The sequence below is a fragment of the Adiantum capillus-veneris genome, chromosome 5 (assembly GCF_014529385.1).
Source record: "Adiantum capillus-veneris isolate H3 chromosome 5, ASM1452938v2, whole genome shotgun sequence".
In the NCBI taxonomy this organism is placed as follows: domain Eukaryota; kingdom Viridiplantae; phylum Streptophyta; class Polypodiopsida; order Polypodiales; family Pteridaceae; genus Adiantum; species Adiantum capillus-veneris.
The window spans coordinates 21432165-21454423 of record NC_140935.1 but is presented as its reverse complement, the minus strand read 5'-3'; the positions used below and the strand labels follow the sequence as shown (position 1 = coordinate 21454423).

At 42.6% G+C, this 22259-nt stretch overlaps 2 pseudogenes across 1 annotated transcript; both read left to right on the top strand.

The window, feature by feature from the left end:
- Positions 1-982: 982 nt before the first annotated feature.
- Positions 983-3324, top strand: LOC147456984 (uncharacterized; annotated as a pseudogene).
- A 6779-nt stretch (positions 3325-10103) lies between these two features.
- Positions 10104-13211, top strand: LOC147456983 (putative pentatricopeptide repeat-containing protein At3g15130; annotated as a pseudogene). Its single transcript, XR_015188064.1, has 2 exons — positions 10104-10261; positions 10426-13211. The product of XR_015188064.1 is annotated as a putative pentatricopeptide repeat-containing protein At3g15130 (transcript).
- The last annotated feature ends 9048 nt before the right edge of the window (positions 13212-22259 follow it).

Here is a 22259-nt window from a genome sequence, read left to right as displayed (position 1 = left end):
TTAATTTTTATAGCCTGTTGATGCTCTTGGTATTTTTTGAGTTTGTCAATGCTTCCTTAAGTTTAGTTTAGCTACATATGTTTTCATCACTAATGCATGTTCAATCTTGATCATCGTGTCTATATATCAAATAGACACACACTTCTTTCTCACAGCTTGGCAGTTCAACTTATGTATTGCAGTACTCAATGCACTCTGTACATGCTTACTTTATTCCTGGGTGATTGATGTGAATCTACGTATGTCCTTGTTTAGCAATGCATCTTATATGTTGCAGCCCGATGTTCTCTTTTGCATGACTGTTCTGTAGCACGAGGACAACCATATGTTTTGCACCAGGTTCTATGAGTGACAGCCAAGACTCCTTGCTCCCTCTGACTTTGAAAAGAAGTAACTCTCTCTCTCTCTCTCTCTCTCTCTCTCTCTCTCTCTCTCTCTCTCTCTCTCTCTCTCTCTCTCTCTCTCTCTCTCTCTCTCTCTCTCTCTCTCTCTCTCTCTCTCTCTCTCTCTCTCAGGTTCTATGAGAAATAATGGAAAATTGACTATGCTTGACTTAAAGTGATAAATACACATACAATTATTTTTTTAAAGTTCTCCAATGCGCTTTGTACTTGTTTACTTCAGTGCTAGATGCTTGATGTACGTCTTGTTATTTATGTAGATGTTCAATTTACACGTCCACCAAGCAAGACTTGTTTTAACCTTGAGCACTAGCTCAACTTTGAAGGAATAAAAAAGGAATTGGAGATGTCGATGAAAAATCAAAGCGAGGAGGTTCTGAGGTGCATGTCCGTACTACATGCAAGGTAATGATTTTCTGGCCCTCCCTCTTTTCGACACCCTCTGTCCTTTCCCCTTCTCTACCCGACTCTCTCCTGCTGAGTAAGCTCTAGACTCCCCAAGGGGGGAGCCCGCCATGTCCCTACATGCATCATTAGTCAATGGGATGCATGTGATTTCTCCCATGAGTACCTCTACAGCTATGGAAGGCTCTATACCTGCTATCCAGGGATCATCAATCCTAATCAGGCACAGATAATCCCTAATGTTGTCCATGGAGGCTTTCAGTCAGGCCCAGTTCTCACTTAGTCAATACCTGCTCTTACCATAAGCTTTCCAGAAGAATTTGTCCGCCCTTTTATGAGGGGAAATGCTCTACACCCTCAACAGTTCATATCGAATTTCAACTAGGCACCCCATTTGTCCTATGTCAATGCCATAAGAGGCCACACAGAAAGGTTTGACAACCTGCTATACCATCCAGCTGAGCAAGGTATGGGATTCTTGCCTTCTTTTGTGCTTAACAATGACTGGAAGGGGAATATTCTTGCTGGCATGAAATTCCCCTCTGTCTCTAGAACTATGGAAGCTGCTAAAGGTGGTATGTCATCTTCCCCCATAAATGCCCCTTCTCCTGCTGTCTTTGACTCAGAACAGCATCATCTTGCTGCGGCTTATCATGTAGAAACTAACATTGAACCTATATGTGAAAATGAGGAGTGCGTCACCCTTGGCATAATCAGCTTGTGGATAGGGTAGTGATAGGTCTATGCCATGGCCCCAGACCTTCCCTTGAAGTGCTCAAAAATTGGGTAGCAATCAATTGAGAAAATATAAATGTCTTTCCCTTGCAGATACAGTATTTACCCAATAGCTATTATCTAATTTTCTTTGAAGATGCTAATAGCGCTTTGCACGTCATAACTGAAAGACAGTGGCTCATCCATAATACTCCAATTTCCTTTTTTAAATGGTATAAGGGTTTTAACCCTAGAGGTAATAAGCCCACTAAAGAACCTGTGTGGGTTGATTTCCCCAATCTGCCAATCGAATACTACCCCTGGTTACGAAAAATTGGATCTTATGTGGGTAAGGAAATTGGACAGAAGGCCAGAGGAAAATTAACCCCAAGTGGGACCCTCAACTTCTTAAGTTGCTCTATGCAAATCTCCTAAGTTGTTGGTCCCTATCAAAGACTGTGAAGGCAGTCTACTTCATGAACAGAGAGTATTGTATAGAAATATATCTAACTCTTGCTTCCACGGTTTTCAACAGGGACATCTTATTAAGGATTTTCCTATCCTTCCTCAATCCAAAGTGCCAAATCATTCTACTAAGGAGCACAAACCCACTCCTCTAAAGGCCTTTCAACTTGTTAATAGGAGAAGCAATAATAAGCTGCAAAGGAGGAGAGGGGGTAATTCTACTAACTCTAACTACTTTGATGTATTGTTGGAAGATGTTTTTGATCCTTATGCTGCCCAAGAGCACTCTGATGTTGATGGGGAAGGAAAGACTGCACAGGAGGAAAGTGATGGGACCAGTTCTCCCAAAAGCCCCCAACCCTCTCAGGTCCCTCCTGTCAGCCCTAAAGACAATGCAAGAGGACTCTCTGAATGAGACAATGAAGCTGATGAATTTATACAGAGTACCCAACTATTAGATAAGGTGGACTCTTTGGAAATGCTTTAGTTTTCTAAATAGATGGAAGCCAAAGACATAATCTCAAAGGCTACCTTGGCAAACTCTCCAACTCCTTCAGTGGACATTGTTATGACTCAAGCTGAGGAAGAGTCTATAGCCAATCTGGAGATAATCAAAAGCAAGAGAAAGGTGGAGAAATCCAATGATCCCAATAGGGCTTGTGTCTCTATGGTCAAACCTAACAAAAGCAGTAAGAAATGATGTGTCCCAATCTTTCTGGTTTTTCCTTCAATTTTAAAGGGTTATCAGACCCTGCAAGAGCTATGATTATTAGAAAGTGGATGCAAGATCTGTCACTTCATCCTGACTACATTTGTCTACAAGAAGTCAAACTCAAAGGTAAAGAGCTAGAGTTCAACCTGAACAGAATAGGCTCTGGTTTTCAATGGTATTCCACTAATCATTTTGTAGGCAGAGGAGGTGTTGTCATAGGCCTGTCTTGCAAATGGGCTAATTTGGTTAGAAATGTTCAATACTCCAATAAAGGTTTTTGGGTGGCTATCACCTGGCAGACCCTATCAACTATACAATAGTTAGTGTCTATGCTCCTAACTCTATGACAGAAAGATCCTAGTGCTAGCAAGAGTTGAACACTCTGTCAAAGAATGTGATTCTGACAGGGAACTTTAACATGGTAGAGAAAATCGTTGACAGATCAAGGTCTTTGGGTCAGGTAATCTCTAGTAATGAAAAAATACACTGGAGTAATTTGATTGATTCCCTGAATTTACTAGATGTATCTGAGGATGTTGGTTTTACTTGGAACAAAAAACAGATGGGTGAATGCTACAGGTCAGCTAGGCTTGACAGAATGTACATGTCTGCCAATGTTTAAGATGATCACAGGTTAGTTCAATGGAAGTCTGATGCCTCCATACTGTTATCTGATCACAAGCTTGTACTGTTTGAGTTAATGAGATCTGAGAACAATGTTAAGTCTGGTTGGCCCCACCTTGACCATGCTCTGTTTGACATAGATTGCATTAAGCATAAAGTGCAAGTCATCATGCAGGAGTCTTTTTCTCTCTAACCCTCTCCTGCCAAGGCTTGGGAGCTAGCTGTTAAGGATATATAGAGAGTCTTGACCAAGTACAAAAAAATAGCTAAGGACATTAGGGCACATAGAAGGATGATGATATCTAAGGAAATTCTTCAACTTGAAGAATCTCTCTCCTGTGCTGACCCTCCCTCTCCTAGGCTATTGGATCTTAGAGTGTCACTCGAGGAGGGAAATCTCCTTTGATGCTAGCAGTGCCCTTGCTTTCACTAGAGAATTCTGGGTAGGAAAAATTGACACACCCACTAAAAGAATGTATAATATATTGAAAAAAAAATTCTAATGATTTCATACCTTTGTTGAAAGGTAATGATGGAAATCCTGCTAAGTCTCACAAAAAAATGTTTCTTTAGTCCTTGAGTTTTTTGCTAATATATTCTCTGGTCTTCCTAAGAGAAATAAAGAGATACAAGAGGCTAGGTCTTTTATAGCCCAATCCAGAAAGAAGACTGTTACTCCCCATCGGGCACACTTCTTGGACCAGCCTATCTCTCTTGAGGAAGTCAAATAAACTGTTAGCAACCTCAAGACTGGAAAAACCCCAGGAATTGATGGACTACCTAATGAATTTTACATCCAATTCAAAGAGTTTATTGCTCCTTATCTCATCTTATTATGGTAAGAAGCTGTTAGATTGGGGGCTCTTCCTGCTTTTGTCAACACTGGAGTTGTCAAACTCATCCATAAAAAAGGAGATAGGGAGGATCTTATCAATTGGAGACCTAGTACCGGACTGACTTCTATATAAAAATGGATGAGTTTGACAGGAGACTCAGCCCTCTCATGAACAGCTTCATTCTTCAAGAGGAAAAGGGTTTTATCAAAGGAAGAGTCATATTTGATGCTATCATCACCCTCTGGGAGGGCATGGAACATGCTATGGAAAATGATCAGGACTTCTTCTTTTTCAAAGTATATTTTGACAAGGCCTATGACAGAATGGAATGGGAGTTTTCACTTTTTGATATGGGGCTAGGCAAAAGTTTTATTAAATTGTTCATGTGCTTTTTGGAAATGCTTATGCTAGAATTTCAATAGATGGGGAACTAATAGATTTCATAAGATTAATGAATCTATAAGTCAAGGTTGTCCTCTTGCACCTCTGCTAGTTGCCATAACTTCAGATGCTTTGGGCTGGATTGTAAAGAGCAGAATGCAAGAAGGAAAATTGAAGGGTATTCAAATTGTTGGTTCCTCAAATGATCTCTGTTTGCATATGTTTGTTGATGACACTAATGTTGGTTCCTCAAATGATCTCTATTTGCAGATGTTTGCTAATGCCCTTACGAATGCAAATTCTGAATCAGCAAAAGTGTTCATGGATTGTCTAAACACTTTTTGTCTTGCCAGTGGTTCCCAAATCACCAGAAAACTGGATTCAAAGCCTCTAATGGGGTTATACCCCCTTCTATCAATGCAGCTGGATGTAATTTGATAGCAGATGGTCAAATTTTTAGATTGTTGGGAATACCCATGGTATTCAAAGTCACCATGGGTCAAAGATGGGATTGGATTTTGGCAAAGTTCAAAAAGAAGATATTTATGTGGCAAGCTCTTCAAACTTCTCTTGCCTCCAGAACTTTTGTACTGAATAAATTTTTGCTTCCTTCTCTTATTTATTTCATATCTTGTTGGAAGCCCACCTGTTCCCAACTTAATCATATAGCTTCTCTGGCTAGAAGATTTATGTGGGCAGGAACAGAGTACATCAACAAAATACCTAAGGTAGCTTGGATCACCTACTGCCTTCACAAATCTAGAGGAGGGCTAGGCATTTTGTATATGAGCAATATGGCTGTAAAGATGACAGCTAAATGGATAGTCAGGTCCATAGACAGTCAAAACTTCTATCCCTGTTTGATTAAAAGAAATATAAAAAAATTTCCATGTACATGAGTATAAAGCTAGGAGGGAGCTCTCTCTTTGGGATGCGATATATTCTAGCTGGAGCTTCAAATGAGCAGACTCTCAGCTTGTCAACAGACTATGGGAGGCCTGGTTAAAAATCAAAAAGTCTCTCCTTCTCCCCCAACATTTTTCGAGGTACTTTTCTCTCACAGGATTCTTTATGGGTGGGAGGGTCTACAAGTAAGTTTGGGAAGAAACTTACAATTAAAGCTCACAAGTGTTTCAAAGCAGACATAAGAACATGGGGGGATCTACAGGACAATGGGTATTGGCTTTTCCCCAACCAGTTATCTAATCACTTTAATATCTCTGCTGGATGTCTTGCAGACTTACTAAATAGACTGAAAGATCTGAAAGCTCATCTTCAGAGTACTACAATGTTCAGGCATAGCAAGTCTTTAACTACAGCAATGTGCTTGGAAGGCTTTCAAACTGTCCTCTTGCATCCCATATTTTGAAGAGAAGCTTAGACAAAAGTTGAACTCCAAATGGGGGCTTAAGTGGAGCTCAAAGCAATCGTCATATAGATTTAAATGCATCTGGAGCTTTGCTATTCCAATAAAACACAGTTTTCTTGCTTGGCTGGTTTTACATCAGGGCATCTGGGCTGGCCAGAGAGCACTCAAAGCTGGACTTGGGGATGGGAACTGCCAGAGATGCAATTCTCCTAAAGATCTTCATCATATATTTGTTGGATGTCCTTCCAGTTCCTCCAAACTTCTAACTCTAGGATTGAGCTGCAAAGAGGTTCATCCACTTCAATTTTCAGCTCAGGAGTTATTAGTAGGTGAGTGTATCATAATGAAAATCCCTCTTTGGAATATATGGAGATTGACCTATCTGTGGTCATGCTGGACTCAGAGAATTAAAACTATTTTCAATACCAAGAAGGAGGACAACACCTCAGAGTTTGTCTATCAGCTACAAAAAATTTCTACCTCCTGTGTTGAGCAAATGAAGAATGTGGGTAATGGGCCTCTGTATCTCATCCAAAGAGAATACAAATGGGAAACATGGAAGGAGATTATGATGAGAATCTATTCTAGAAAAAGGCTGGTTATGGCCTTTGCCTGTTTTGATTTGTAATATTTTGACTAAGGGAAGCCTCTCTCTCCACTTGTGAGGCAATGCTGTAAATGTTTTTAGAATATATATTTCCTGTTCTATCAAAACAAGTGAAAGGATAACGATGGCTTTCTAAAATACTTAGAACGTGATAAAATCATTAGGTTGAGTTTAAGTAGAATCAATGTTCAAGAAAGGATTGCCTCAGCTTAGCCTTGAGCCGGTTGAAAATGGAGACTACCTGGTTGTAAACCATGGTAAAGGGAAGAAAAACTGGGTGAAATATGTGAGAAAATAGTTCAAAAATCCTGCAAATTTTAAATTTATGCTAGTATTTTTGCTTTGCTTCTTTGTGGGAAGGAAACTCAGTCGACGGTCTCGCTTAAGAAAAGAGACTTTCCTGAATATTGACCAGAATTAAGTTATAGAATGTAAGAAAAGTCAAGCCATGTGAAGCTGTGAAATGAAATGTGAAATTAAAAAAACTCATTAATATATATATGTGTGTGTGTATATCCATAGAATTTACTAGAATTATGCAAGTGAAGTTTCACTTTAACATTCTAAAACAATAGAATGCAAAAAAAGTCAAGAAATGTCAGGATATGAAATGAAAGTGAAATAAAAATTTAAAGTAACTCTCCATCATGCATTGAAAACAATGAAAGTTTCCCTAACCCAACACGACACTAAGGTTTCTTTACTTGGTGAGCCTAAGGTGCTTTTCCTGCAGAAAGCCAAGTCGTTAAGCCACTTGGCTCAATCTCAACCCTCGATTGGGGCTAACGTTTTTGATCGCCTATGTTGAAAAGCAGCAGCGCGTCGCCTACAAAAAGCAGCCCAGAACTGCAAAAGGTCTGGCTTTGGCTCCTCCATCTATGCCGTACGAGGAGAGGAGAGCAGGTATGATCCATCTGTCATAGTCAGATCAGGAGGCGGGGGGGCTCATCATGATGAGCAGTTGGCGGTGGACGAGCGGGTGCAGTGGTGGCGCTTGCTGGAGGACGTGCTGCTGAGGGTTCTGACGCTTCATACCATGTGCAAGTCATGAGACCTGGGTCCTGGTGCTCCTGTGCCATGCCCCAAAATGGTGGGTCAACAACGTCATTAGGAGTAGCTATATTCAATGGAAGTGGAGCGGCCTTCCTCGTGGTGATTCTGTAGCATAGGTAGCAATGCATGGGTAGCACCAGAGGCCTTATGGTCCACTACTCTAGAGACACACACTCTTTTGTGGTGTTCACCCTCTCACCAAGGTCACCAAGTATGTCTGTTGCCCATCTTTGATCAGCGATCTCGCTCCCAAGACTATTGGCATGAGCGAGAGACGACAATGCTGATGGATTCCTCATCTGGCGTCTACCACCTCGTTGTCACGACTCGCTTTATCAAAGCTTACCTGGAAGTATTTGATTCTAGGACCTACAGCTGGAAGGCTTGCAACTCACATTCCCCTGTGCAAGTGGAAGGCTTTCAACTCACATTCCCTCGTGACAGGGAAACATTTCAAAACCATAGCAACTTCACATCATCACTGTGTATTGATAACAACATGTTTGTGTTGAATGGGAGCCATATCCAAGCTTCGGTCCAGGCCGAAGCTTGGTTCAATTGTGCTGCCATGTTGTCCCCGATAATCTAATTTGCATCAGTACTGGTGTGGAGTGTAGAGACTTGGATGTGCGTGTCAAAAAGTTTTGAGCCTGTAATGCGGATTGCGGATCCTGGACTAAATATGTACCCTAGGCTTTGTGTTGCCACTTAGAGGAGCAACTCTGTGGTTTGTTAACTAGTGCAAATAAGCTCCCAGTTTGGTTTGTGGGCAAGTTTTCAATAGCTCATTGCATCACAAAAATTGGGATGTAAACACTCTTTACACTCAGAGGAGCAGCAATGTGGCTTGCTGACCAATGCATATGAGCTCCTCTCTCTCTCTCTCTCTCATGCAAAAATGAAATGGAATTCGTTGAATCCTACAGAAATATTGAAGGAGTTGTAGCATTCAGGGGTTCTTCTGATGTGCTTCTATTGAAAGATCACAACTCCCCCTTCACTGTTGTATGTCAAGGTGATGCCCGTCCAACGAGAAGGGAAGTGGACAAAGGCGACTGTCATGTTTTCTCGTCTATGGAGGAGAAGCCCACCACCTTGTAAGACAAGGAACTGTTGTGGAGGCATACATGATGATGTCCCCTTGCTCCATCACCACTGCGAATTTTCCATAGGAGACCTGCTGAAGGAAACGCTGCCGTTCTCTTGAAGGCTGTATTTGTTCTCCAACCAAAAGCCAGCTAAGCACACTGCTGGTCCCACAGTACGAGGAGGTCATTTCTACCACAATAATACACATACATGGAAAAATTAAGCACAACAAAATTTCTAGTCGGGGGCTTGAGAGAAAGGCCTCATTAATCTTCGCAATGCTTTGGCCGTATGTCAAATCCCCTAGAAGGCATATGGCACTGCCTTGGTTGACATGTATGTCCGAAATGTACTCTCTTGAAATGCATTGATTGCGGGATATGCCCAACAAGGGACTGGGCCACGAAGCTCTGGCTCATTGGTTTTAGGATGCAAAGCGAGGGCACTTCTCGCACTACGTAGGAGTCCAATACGTCTATGATGTAGAACATAAAGTTAGCTCTGCTTCTCTTTAAGTTTAATCTATATCCTGCATCTTTTGTATTTGTCTTAACGTGTGTTTTGTGTCTGACAGGGAGGATATATATTCACAATAGTGGACGTTTCAATTGCACAAGCGCGACTTCAACTCGACAACACTACAAGGTTCGTTATCTGTATCCAGCACCCCATGACTATGTGTTTGCTTGGCGCAACACATAAACTCTACGGGGCAAAGCACGGCTTCCGTTTCTTATGATTTTTGGAGAGACCATAGTGCCAGCTCTCCACCATACTTTTGTATGGCACCTCTGCATGACGTGCACTGTATACTTTGCAGTTTCAGTCTGTGATGTTTCATTGCAAGACGATATGTTTAACTATTCACATTGCTTTTTTGTAGCTTGACTCAAACATTGTCCGCCGGCTTGCACAATCGGATGACATTCGTACATGATTATCAGGTCTGTAGTGTAGTTCATGTTTTATAGTCTATTAATTGACTATGCTTGATTGAGAATAAGATGGGTGTCTCAACGATGGCTCCATGATTTAGAGACTAAATGGTCGATATTACTAGGTTGAATGGTGCAATCTGCAAATAACTACCAAGGTAGGTTAAGTTGCAACCCTTTTGCTCAATTCAATTACCCTCTTTAGTAGATCTTTGTCGTATATGGAGCACGATGGGACACAACTTGCTGCTTCCCAATGCTCATCAAGAGCTATTATTGGTGCCTATCAATAGGTTCTACTCATTTTCTAGTGTCACCACAATAAAACCCAAGGCGACAACAATCACAACCAACTAACCCGCTGCGCTCCAAATCTGTCAGATTATGTACAACAAAGGCCCACCAAGCAAGACTAGTTTAGAAAGCAAAAAAAAAGACTAGTTTTAACGATCATGGGAATCTTCCAACTAATTAAGACCCCTGGTCATGATCGTTATAATGGATCGAACACTCCTCCGTGGCACTTGCACTCTTCTTTAGCTTCAGCCCATGACCTCTCGCTCTCCAGCGATGTCTTCTGACAATGGCTCGCCGCTCGTCTGATAACCTTCAGCATTTGCAAACGAGGGACAAGTCGAGGGCTATGTCTGCGGGAAGGCATATTGGCCAGGTGAGAAATACTGTTTCGCTTTGGGCTCTCTCTCTCTCTCTCTCTCTCTCTCTCTCTCACACACACACACACACACACACACACACACACACACGCACGCCTGCGTGCACACAATTTTCATGTTTGATGAATATCCTGCAAGCATCACTGGTTTGTGTCCACAGAGCGTTGGCAAATCCACTGAAAAATTCAGGGAGGAAGCAGTAGTCAAGCTTAGACAGGAAGAGCATGATGAGGAGTCAAAAGCCACGAGTTTTCTTTCTTTGCTGACTGAACTAAAAGCCTGTGCTCAGAAGAAGGATTTGTACCAAGCTAGGAGAATACACACTGAGCTTCATAATAGCGGGTTACTTCAGAAAGATGCACATTTAGGGAACACCATGGTGAGTGTGTATGCCAAATGTGGTGCCCTTTCGAAAGCAAGAGAAGTTCTTAATGGGCTTCCTCTTAGGGATGTTGTCTCCTGGAATGCGTTGATTGCAGGATATGCCCAACATGGCTGTGGCAAGGAAGCTCTGGGCTGTTTTCACCAGATGTGCAGGGAAGGTCTCTCTCCTAATGCAATCACCTATGCTTGCGCCTTGAAGGCCTGTGGCCTTATGCAAGACCTTCACATGGGTGAGAGAATTCACAATGAGATTGCTAGGCAGGGGCTGTTGGAGAAAGATGTCATGCTTGGCAATGCTTTGGTCGATATGTATGCCAAATGTGGTACCCTTGCAAAAGCACAAAAAGTTCTTGATGGGCTCCCTCTCAGGGATGTTGTCTCCTGGACTGCGTTGATTGCAGGATATGCCCAACATGGCTGTGGCAAGGAAGCTCTGGGATGTTTTCACCAGATGCGCAGGGAAGGTCTTTCTCCTGATGCAATCACCTATGCTTGCGCCTTGAACGCCTGTGGCCTTACGCAAGACCTTCACATGGGTGAGAGAATTCACGATGAGATTGCTAGGCAGGGGCTGTTGGAGAAAGTTTTCATGCTTGGGAATGCTTTGGTTGATATGTATGCGAAATGTGGTACCCTTGCAAAAGCACAAAAAGTTCTTGATGGGCTTCCTCTCAGGGATGTTGTCTCCTGGAATGCGTTGATTGCAGGATATGCCCAACATGGCTGTGGCAAGGAAGCTCTGGGCTGTTTTCACCAGATGCAAAGGAAAGGTCTCTCTCCTAGTGCAATCACCTATGCTTGCACCTTGAAGGCGTGTGGCCTTACGCAAGACCTTCAGATGGGTGAGAATTCACAATGAGATTGCTAGGCAGGGGCTGTTGGAGAAAGCTGTCGTGCTTCGCGGTGCTTTGGTCGATATGTATGCCAAATGTGGTACTCTTGCGAAAGCACGAAAAGTTCTTGATGGGCTTCTTGTCTGAAATGTTGTGTCCTGGAATGCGTTGATTGCAGGATATACCCAACATGGATGTGGCAAGGAAGCTTTGGGCTGCTTTCATCAGATGCGAAGCGAAGGTCTCTCTCCTGATGCAATCACCTATGCTTGCACCTTGAAGGCCTATGGTCTTACACAAGACCTTCATATGGGGGAGAGAATTCATGACGAGATTGCTGGTCAGGGGCTGTTGGAGAAAGGTGTCGTGCTTGGTGGTGCTTTGGTCGATATGTATGCTAAATGTGGTGCCCTACCGAAAGCACAAGAAGTGCTTGATGGGCTTCCTGCCCGAGATGTCATCACTTGGAACGCATTGATTGCAGGATATGCCGAACATGGCTGTGGCAACGAAGCTCTGGACTGTTTTCACCAGATGCGAATTGAGGGTTTCTTGCCAGATGAAGGCTCTTGGAGTGCTCTTATAGGAGGATATGCCCAGCAAGGGTTGGCTGAGGAAGCTCTGGACTGTTTTTGGTGGATGCAACTTGAGGGCACCTCCCCAAATGCTATCACGTTTCTTAGTGTACTCAATGCGTGTAGTCACTCAGGTCTACTGGATGAGGGCCAGATGCTTTTTGATAGCATGGGGGAAAAATATGGCATTATACCAAACAAAGAGCACTACACTTGCATGGTGGACCTTTTCGGGCGGGCAAGGAATTTTGAAAAAGCTATGAGAGTAATCAAGATGATGCCATCATCTGATTATCCTCCAATTTGGTCGGCTCTTCTAGGTGCTTGTGGAAAATGGGGAAATGTAGAGCTTGGAAGATTTGCCTTTAAGCGTGCAATAGAATTAGATGAAGGTAACACTGCAGCATATGTGTTATTGAGTAACATTTATGGAGCTGCTGGTATGGAGGAGGCGGCACAAAACATTGAATACATGCGAATCAGGAATGGTGCTTGGAAGCAGGCAGGACGTAGCTGCTGGACTGATGCAAGTGGAAAGGTTCATAGATTTGCTGGTGGGGATACTGAGCATCTGCAAAGCAGACAAATTTATTTGAAGTTACAAGAGCTTGAGTCCCTAGAAGGATATTCCCCAAATTTGCATTGGGTCTCACAGAATACTCCCTCTGATTGAAAGAAGATTTTGCTTTGTTAGTGAGGACTGGCCATTGCCTGTGCAATCATCAATACACCACAAAGGACGGATGTACGCGTCACCAAAAACATGTGGGGATTGCCATGCTGCTACCTCACTGATATCAAAAATAGAGAAACGTATAATAGTGGTCAAAGATGCAAATCGCTTGCACGTTTTTGAAGGTGGAAAATGCTCCTGTGGTGATTGTCAGTAATAAAAGCTTTAGTAAACGACAATTTGGGGAACTTGGAAGTTTCATGGGCGCTTGTGTTTAACTCCCAAGGAAGCCCACACCTGTGTGAAGCTTGCAGATTACAACAAAATATAAGAACGATGATTCTATGTATCCACCGTGAGCGCTTATTATTTGAAGAAGGAAAAACCTTTTTCCGAGTATTCTACATTGCATGGAAGGCTGGAGGAGTACAGTTGTACCTGCATATCTCCTGAGTCCTACTTATGCTACACCTTCCTACTCAGAACTCTCTCTCTCTCTCTCTCTCTCTCTGGGGTCGTGCTCGCTACTGCCAGCCTTGTCTATATTCCGTGTGGAGCTCGTAGGCCTTTTTCCCAGAAATAGGTCTGCATCTTGCACTGCATTTCCCATTGCATCTTCCTGCTTCAACGTAACTCTTATCACGCCAAGGGAGTAGATGGTGGGTATGGAAGATCCTCAGGGAGCGCAGGGAAATAAGATTTTGCAAGTTGATAATGGCGGTAGTGAACATCTCTGTAGCTACTCTGTTCTGACGGAGCCTTTGGGCATACCCAACTACCAAAGAAGAATCTATCAGCTCCCAAAACACAGACAGCATCCTACACCACAACTCATCTAGACAGGGGCAAAGATTGAGCACTTACCGATCACAAGAAGTTTTGGACAAATTCTCACAATAATTCCCACATTGTGACTTACCTTAACATTATGAGCTTCTGTGAGGAGGCACCGCATGCCTAGCTAGGTACGCGGTGCCTCTCGAACAGAAGCTCATGATGTTATTCATTGTATGAAAAACACTGGAAAAGACTCCGTTTTCCTACATGAGAACATTTCTAAGTCTTCTTGTGTATGCTCTTAGGATTTTAGGTTAGAGGATGTTTCTATTCCCACTAGACTTCTGTGAGACAAATTTTCTTTTTAAATAAAAGCAAGGGAAAATGTGGGCTCTTTCACTTTCCTTCAAATAGAAAAGGGAACACACCTATATTGTGGGAGAGATTTTAGTACTGAATTCGATCATGGTAGTCAAAAGGTGCTCCTAATCACTCCTTAATACAAAGAAAATCGAAAGTATCATTAGCACTACTATTTTCTAGGGTATCGCTAATATTATAATATTGCTATGTGACCACAATATTGTAACTTATTAAATACCAGTAATTCCACCAATGCAGTGTGACTCAGCTCTTATTAAGTCCAACGGCAAGGATTTCCTTTTCATGTGCATCCTCTCCCCTCATTTGGAGGCGATACTTATATTTTAGATTCGGTAGTTGTAACTGTAAGGTGCATCGGAATGAATGTTGTACTTTTCTCAAGATGAGTGCTCCGTACAGTGCTCAAGGTTCCTTTTGTTCTTATGTAAGGGAGAGCCTTCTGTTCTTAATGAGAGAGTGCAATGATCACTAACAAAGTGAACGGACACTGTGCATGAAAGTGTGTGAGACTGAGAGATAGAGAGAGAAGAGAATAGGACACCAAAGACGTTGTAAAACCCTCCTCCGAAGGCCCCATTCTCGTTGGCGAGAGTGGTCTAATATTGATTGCTCAAACTGGTACAAGTGGATGAGAGAGGGCTTGAAAATGCCTAGATAATTATTTAAACAAACTAAATTCTCATTGGACCCCTTTAGAGGTCAACCATATGAGGGCAACATGGGGAGGAGATTGACATGTGTCCTTGTTGCCTCTTTGGACTTAGCTTGGCTTGAGTGAGCGCATGTGTGTTTGTTGGCGGCCTTGCGCTCACACCAAGGTTGCTTTTTCCCACCTCATGTCGATTGGCCGGCCGCTAAGTGCACGGTCCGCTCTCAATGAGTGAAGAGAGGCATAAGGGGAGGCTGGACAAGCCCTTCTTTCCTGGGATTCATGTCACTCTTCAAAAACACGATTAGGAATTGACACGCCCAAGCGAACTTAGGTTCGTGCGACCGCAACAAGCGAAAAAAATTATTGTGATTCTTGTGGTTCTTTCCTTGAGTGATACAGAACACTACCAAAGCTCTGATACCAATGTAAGGTGCAACGGAATGAATGTTTGAACTTTGCTCAAGATGAGTGCTTCGAACTGTGCTCAAGGTTCCTTTTAGTTCTTATGGAAGGCAGAGCCTTCCGTTCTTAATGAGAGCGTGCAATGATCACAAACAAGTGAATGGACACTGTGTGTGCAAGTGTATGAGACTGAGAGGTAGAGAGAGAAGAGAATACGACACCAGAGACGTTGTAAAACCCTCCTCAAAAGGCCCCACTCTATGGCAAGAGCGGTCTACTTATGATTGCACAAATCTCTACAATGCTTGGACTTGCCGTCGACGATGTCGACGACGATGAGACGGGTTGAAATCTGAAAACTTTAAGGGTTGAAATCTGCAAATCTTTATCTGATGAATTCTGACTCTATGTCGATGGCGACGATGCGATGACACGTTGAAAACATAGATGCTGAAATCTGCGTTTTCCGGGCTGAAACTGTAAACCTTGTGGAAACTGGCCGTGCGGCGAGGATCTACTGCAGGAAGGTGAGATCTGCGAGATTCGGGACTTGATCTCCGGTGTCTAAGGGCTGAAAATTGAAAACGCTGGTGGTTCTTGATGTTCCATCGCGGTAAATCTGCAAAACGCTGGGGTTGATCTGCAAATAAAAAACGCTAGGGCTGAAAATGGCTCTACTGTCGTCGGATGGCCTGCAACTGCAAAACGCTAGGTCTTTTGTTGAGTCTTCTGTCGCCAGGGATCTGCAAGAGCAAAAACGTTGGATGATCTGGTCCAAAAACGCTAGGTGGTTGCTGTGTAGCAAAAACACTAGGGCTTGGGGTTCTGCTAAGAAGTTGCTTGTTGAGCGAGTGCTCCTGCTGCCTCTTTTGCCAATTAGTGCTAGTTTAGGTTTGCTTATATACAAACTTACTCAATTTTCCCTACCTACTTTCCAACAAAAGTCACTTAAAAATAATAAGTGAAAAATGTCAAAAATAGGGAAAATAGGCTAAATGCACTGGAAAATTCCCTTGAAGGATTCTAATGGATTTTGATGGGAATGCTTATGATCATGCTGTGTGCAACCGGAGGATATGCATCTACACTAAGTGACTGGACATGCACGGTCTGTGAACAGACTCACAAAAGTGCCAGAACAACGTGCAAGGCCTTCTTACACACAACCCACAATTATAACGAAAGGGACTGATCACCACCAAGCAAGATGGACGAGATACACACACTTGTCACTGAGAGAGAGAGACATCACATGCCAGTCCTCCAACATCATCACAGAAGGCACCCCATGCTCCTCGGTCCTTGAGCAACTCAACGCCACCTATACCTCTAGGATCCCTGACACGCCATCTTATTGAACTTCCCTCACAAAATCACTGACACATACTTGGTGCCTCTCTCTGCCTCTCTCTCCCTCTCTCTCCTCCACGTGCATGTCATCTCTCCCTTTTTTTCTCTTCAAAGCTTTCAAAGCTATCAAAGAAGATTATGCCCCTCGATGAAGCACGACAAAAACACTAGGCAGACCTAGGCCTATTTGCTATTGGCTTTTGCACCACCTATCTATACTTATTATAAAAGGGGGAGGGATTCTGGTCCCCCTCCTTGAACACGTGGCAATCCCTCCTTCATCCGACAGTGTATTCTGCAGCTCCGAAGACCGCACAGGGGATGGGCGTGCAACTAGAGAGAAAGAGAGAGAAAACATGTTGGGAGGGAAGAGATAGAGAGAGCGATAGATAGATAGATTGAATTATCGTCCACGGAGGTCAGATATGACCTATGGGATCGAAAACAGAAAAACATTACAACAGGTTGTGCAAAATGAGGGGGGTCTACGCGATATATCTCAATTAAGGACCGAGGGTCCAAAAAAAGGAGGAGTAGGATAAGATGAACAAAACCTATGAAGAGGGGGGTGAGGAGGAAGCCGGTTTGGCAGTCCGAAACTCTTGAATAATGGCTTTACCTCCGCGGTAAAATGCCCATTTCCTTGTTGCGTGTTGTCGAGAAATTTGCGGTCTTGCCAGGAAAGCACCGGGCTTATGGCTGTGAGAGTTTGTGAGAGAACTCAACAAAAACTATATGAAGGAGTTAAACCATAGATGCCATGAAGACTAGGGTTTGGAAAGAAGTGCAATCAAAGAAGACTCACTCTTTCTCTCTTACACTCACACACACAAAGAAAGAACGCAAAAGAGAATGTCAAAACAATACGAAGATGAAAACATCAAGGCTATGGTCATATCGTATCATGGGTAATATGAAAGGGTTAATGGATGAGTTAATGGCATTCAATCTTGGCTGACCAAATAGGCTACGAATTGTTCTTTGGAATTGTAGTTTTGTGCTTACCATAATATATATATTTTGTCTAGTGATTGGAATTAATTGTGTGTACAAATCCTCTTGGTTCATAGCAAGATAACTACGCTTACATCAAAAGAAAAATTATAATCTATGAGAGGTAGTATGATGGGATCCGGTGATAGAAGTATTTCATTGAGCCTTTCAAGGCTGAACAGAAACACTATACGTTGTTGAAAGTGTATTTTACGGCTAATCCATACGTTAATTCTAATAGATCGTACAGAGTGAAAGCGATAGAAATGATCATCATGTGGGTTATTCATCTAGGATAGTATGTGAGAAATGTAGATATAAGAGAAGTGAAAAGATGAGAAGTTTCCCTCCCAAGCCCTATTCTTGCCAGTAGGCAATAAGGATACTGCGGGGAGAGATGTACCTGTAGCAAAGAGAACCTAGAGAGGATGAATTTCTAAGAATGAGAGAGATAGGTTTGGTTAAGGAGATGAGATTAGATACATATATATATATATATGTTGGATTAGAGATGAAAATGAAAACAACAAGAAATCAAGAAAACATCAATGTAGAATATATCTTACTTGAAACCCTTCGACACCATTATTGATGGGAGAGAGAAGAAGAGTGGATAATTCCACTTTGATTGATACACCAAGTGCAAGACCTTCTTTGATTAGAGTTGATCTTCCAAGTTTAGCTTGTTGCAAGAATGGCTAGTCTCCCTCTAGGAGAAAGTGTAGGCTTGGGCTTATGTTAATGGCTAAGTACAATTAGGCATTACTACTCACTCCCTCGAGAATTCCTCTCATCAATGGCTTGAATGCTTGAGTTCCTTCCAAGGAAGAAGAGGTCCCCTTTTATAGGTGAAGGGAACCCCCAAGGGTTTACACAAGAAGAGAGGAGCCAGTGTGAACAGGAATTGGAAAAGTTGGAAATGAGCTGCCCTTGCATGATGTGGGCAGATTGGGGTCCAGTATTTTGATCATATCTCCTCAACCGTGGCTCCAAATAAAAAAGTAAAAATATGGGAAAAAACTTCAGCTCATTAGCTACGATTTGCATTTTAAAATCGTTTTCCAATTCGGATTGGAACCTTGTGTAAAAAATTCATCAAAATAGGATCCATTTATGGCAGCAAAAGTCTTCATGTGGTCTCCTTAGCCTAAACTTTCATTTAATTCACAAGGACACCTCATGCCATATGAAAGCATGACATTGCTCCTTGACAAAGTTTTGTAATCATGCTTGCAATAATGCATTAAAATAAGTGTATCTTTGAAATCATGCCACCTAGTGTCCCACTAGGATTTGATTCTCTCCTAGTAGCTATTTAAAAAGAAATATAAGAAAAGTATAAAAAATACGTAGAATATATATATATTGGAGTTTACCCTAGATATAGGATTTAGCTAGGGTGTGAGATGATAATGAAATAGTAGAAATAAAGAATCAATGCTTTTTGCCCCAAGTTAAAGAGGCGGAGCTATTGATGCTTTTCCCATAGTATTTTCTGATGGTAAAGTAAGGATAGGTTACCCTTGAGAAAAATAATAGGATGAGATAGAAGGCTTATTATTATACTTAAATATGCATATGTACACTATAGGAAATATAATTATGTATCTAAAAAAATACAAGATAGATCTTGTAGCATGCGTTCCCACTATGTACGTGTCACAGCACGACAGCGTGCTTCTCGCATCTTTTGGAGTTCTACCTTCTTTTGCTTAAGTTGACAGAGTGTGAGATCTTCTGCAAACCACATTTTGGTGTCCTTGAGAAGCCTCGATTGCTCAAGGAGTTTGATCCGTTCTGTCTTGGTTTTGAAAGTGAGGATTACATATTTGGTGCGATGCTCTTGTGCAAGAGAACTGATTGTTGCTGGATCCCACTGTACCATGTGGATTACTGATTGGATGCGGGCAAAGGACTCGTGAAACTTAAGGTCCCCTTGTCCTTTCCAATTGCTTGGGAGCCCGCCAATGCGAACATTGAGGGCGATATCCTCTTGTCGTTGTCGTTCACGTAGCATACATGCCACCCGATCTTCGACCTTGCGAAAAATTACCTCTTATACTTGGTTTTTGACCTCCTTTGTGAGGGTGGTCTCGACTTTCTCCTTCACCTTAGTAAAATTGACTTCCATCTGTTTCATTTCCTCCTTGTAACTTTCTACTGTGGCAAGCTGGTCCTCGAGGGCTGCAAGCCTGTGTTTCAGTTCAGCATTCTCCTTTCGGAGTATGTCGACTTCGGCTTGGAGGCCGGTGATGCTTTCCCCCTTTGGTGGTGTTGCTACTACTCCAGCAAAGCTGAGTTTACCGCTGGACGAGGCCCGTGTAGCCATGAGGACGCCCTTCTCAAGGGAAAGCCCCCTTCTAGGGAGGTTGCAAACTCCTTATTGTTGCAGATGTTGCAGGGTCGTGCAATCTTCACTATCGTTGCAGATGTCGCAGGGTGCCCTATCACAGGGGGATATTTCCAGGAGAGCAATTTTTGGTGAGCGCTTTTTAGGAATCAGGTGAGAAGATTCCTAAAAAGATTCTTTCTTACTCCTTGTCAACTCTTTCCTCTTTTTCATATCTCTATCTCTCTTTGAGAGAGAGAGAGAGAGAGAGAGAGAGAGAGAGAGAGAGAGAGAGAGAGACAGGTATTCGGGAGGTTGAGACATAGACAAAGATATGTGAGCTAAACAAATTGTTTAAAAAACAACAGAGACAAGGGTACTTAAAACAAGAACATCCATTAATAATAAAAAGTTACATTTTATTGCACTTGCATTACATAGGCAAGAAGCGTTCATCTTTTGGAAGGCCTGGTTTTAGGAGTAGATGTGCTACCTTCGAGTGGCAAAAGAAGATTCACCACGTTCCCTAGCTGCTGCGTCATTTCCTCCTCATCCTCCTTTGTGATGAGCCCAATCTTCTTCCAGCAAGAGAAAGCGAATTGTCCCCTCTCGTTGAAGTTGAGTAAGGTCCGCATATTGAGTTCCGTGCGGCAAGGATAGAGGCGATACACATTGATTGTTGCCTTTAGAACCTCCCTAAACCAATCGGCTCCATACAATGCCTCTCCGTTGGGAATGGCTTCCATGGCATCCCACGCAGACTTTATTTTATTCTCAAGATAGTCGGACATCGTGAAAAGTAATAGAGGTGTGCTACGGAAGCTACTAGACGCTTTCAAAAAAATAATTCAAGCAATGGTAAATAGCCATTGTGCAAATATTATATTACTTTATTCACGATTTGACAAATAAACAACCATTTCCCAAATTTGAAAAAATATGTAAATCAATGTACCAAAATGTGGCCATCATAAGGTAAAATTAGAAACTGGTAGAGTTGTCCATTTTGTGAAGCATACAAAAAAAAAGTGAGAAACGACAAATGCTATGCATCCATGCCTGGATAGGTCCGTCAGTGCCCTGAAGATATCAGCATTTGCCAGAATTGGTTGATGGATAAACATGTTCTCATTTTGGCTTAACCCTAGCACACACAGATAAATAAAATACAAATGTTTACATGCAAGATATGGTTTTTGCTTTGACATCCGTTCCATGAAGTCTAAACATGTGCACGATGGATGGTTGCAAATACAAACTTTGTACAGTTCGACATGACTATCTTCACTTTCGGTCTCTACTTTGAAGACCTCATTAACACCATCTGCTGCACATATCTCTTCTACGACCTTGGCTCTCAGCGCTAGTGCTGAACTAATCTTGCAAGGAGCGTCCTCGGAAATGCAAGTCCAATATCGTACACACATACCATCTTGCACTGTGGCTCGTGCACTGCCTTCAGGAGTGGATGTATCTTTTGACTTGAAAGGAGAGTTGGTCATATTTTGTGCAGGAACAACCGGCGTTACATTAGATATTCCTTCTTTCCTGAGATCCACTTGATACCCCCCATTCATGCAATTTTGCACCTCATCCTCAGATAGGTTGGTGCCAACATGCACGGGCTAAGTGTGTGGTGGATGCTGAGGCTGCGGCTCAATGTTCTGGTCTACTATATGACAATGCAAGACATGATCCGTTCAAAACCAAAACCACTGACACACCACACCATTCGGACGCTTTAGATATCCTTCAAAAGATGGGGCCGGTATACCAAGGTTAGAACCTGCAATACTGCATCCACACCTCGTCCTTCTCTTGGCGTGCCGCTACATGTGACTCTACTACCTTGTGGAGTTTGGCGTATGGCTCACATTGCCTCATTGACCTTGCGCTCAACTACATACTACCCACCCGAAGCTATACTTCGTTTTGGGGTTTGTGATATCCCTTCTTCTGCAAAGTTGACGTTACGTGGTCTTCCACACTTCTTGCAATCTTTGGTGACCGAGTTGTACTCAGGCCTATGCGATGCATCATCTTCCACATTGATAACCTCATTTAGCTTGCGTTTTTTCCTTGATGTCTCTTTATTCCTCTCAATGGAGTTGGTTGTTTATACATTGGAGTGCCCTCAATAGCCTCATTCACTGCTCTTATCACTTGGCTCAGACATTTTTCATGGCGTTCCGCAAGCTTTTGTATTGATGGACCCTTCCCAATGTGTTTTCCATGGCTGTATGAAATGGCCTTTGTGCTCTGTAAGATGGAATTTGCAAGGTCGGTTGTACATGCATCATATAATAAAATGCATTTATGAAAACCCTCCTCTGCTAGCGAGCTGCCATGCTTGCTCTCCGCAAGGTTTGTGCGTGGAGTGTTTGGTCCATCAGAGATACTTTCTAAGCACATCATAATGCCACCCCAATGTGAAATACGAACTTTCTACCAACTAAGCCATGAATCCATGTATGGAATGTTACAGTCTATGCAATGACGGTTACGCCACCATTGGCATATCAGACGAGCCTCTGCTACTGCAGCCTCTTCTGTTGGTGCTTGCCTCCACTTCTCACACATTTCTTTGTGTGTGTGTTGAGAAGCTTGCGCCACATACTTCATTGTGTGTTGGTTCAAGCTTT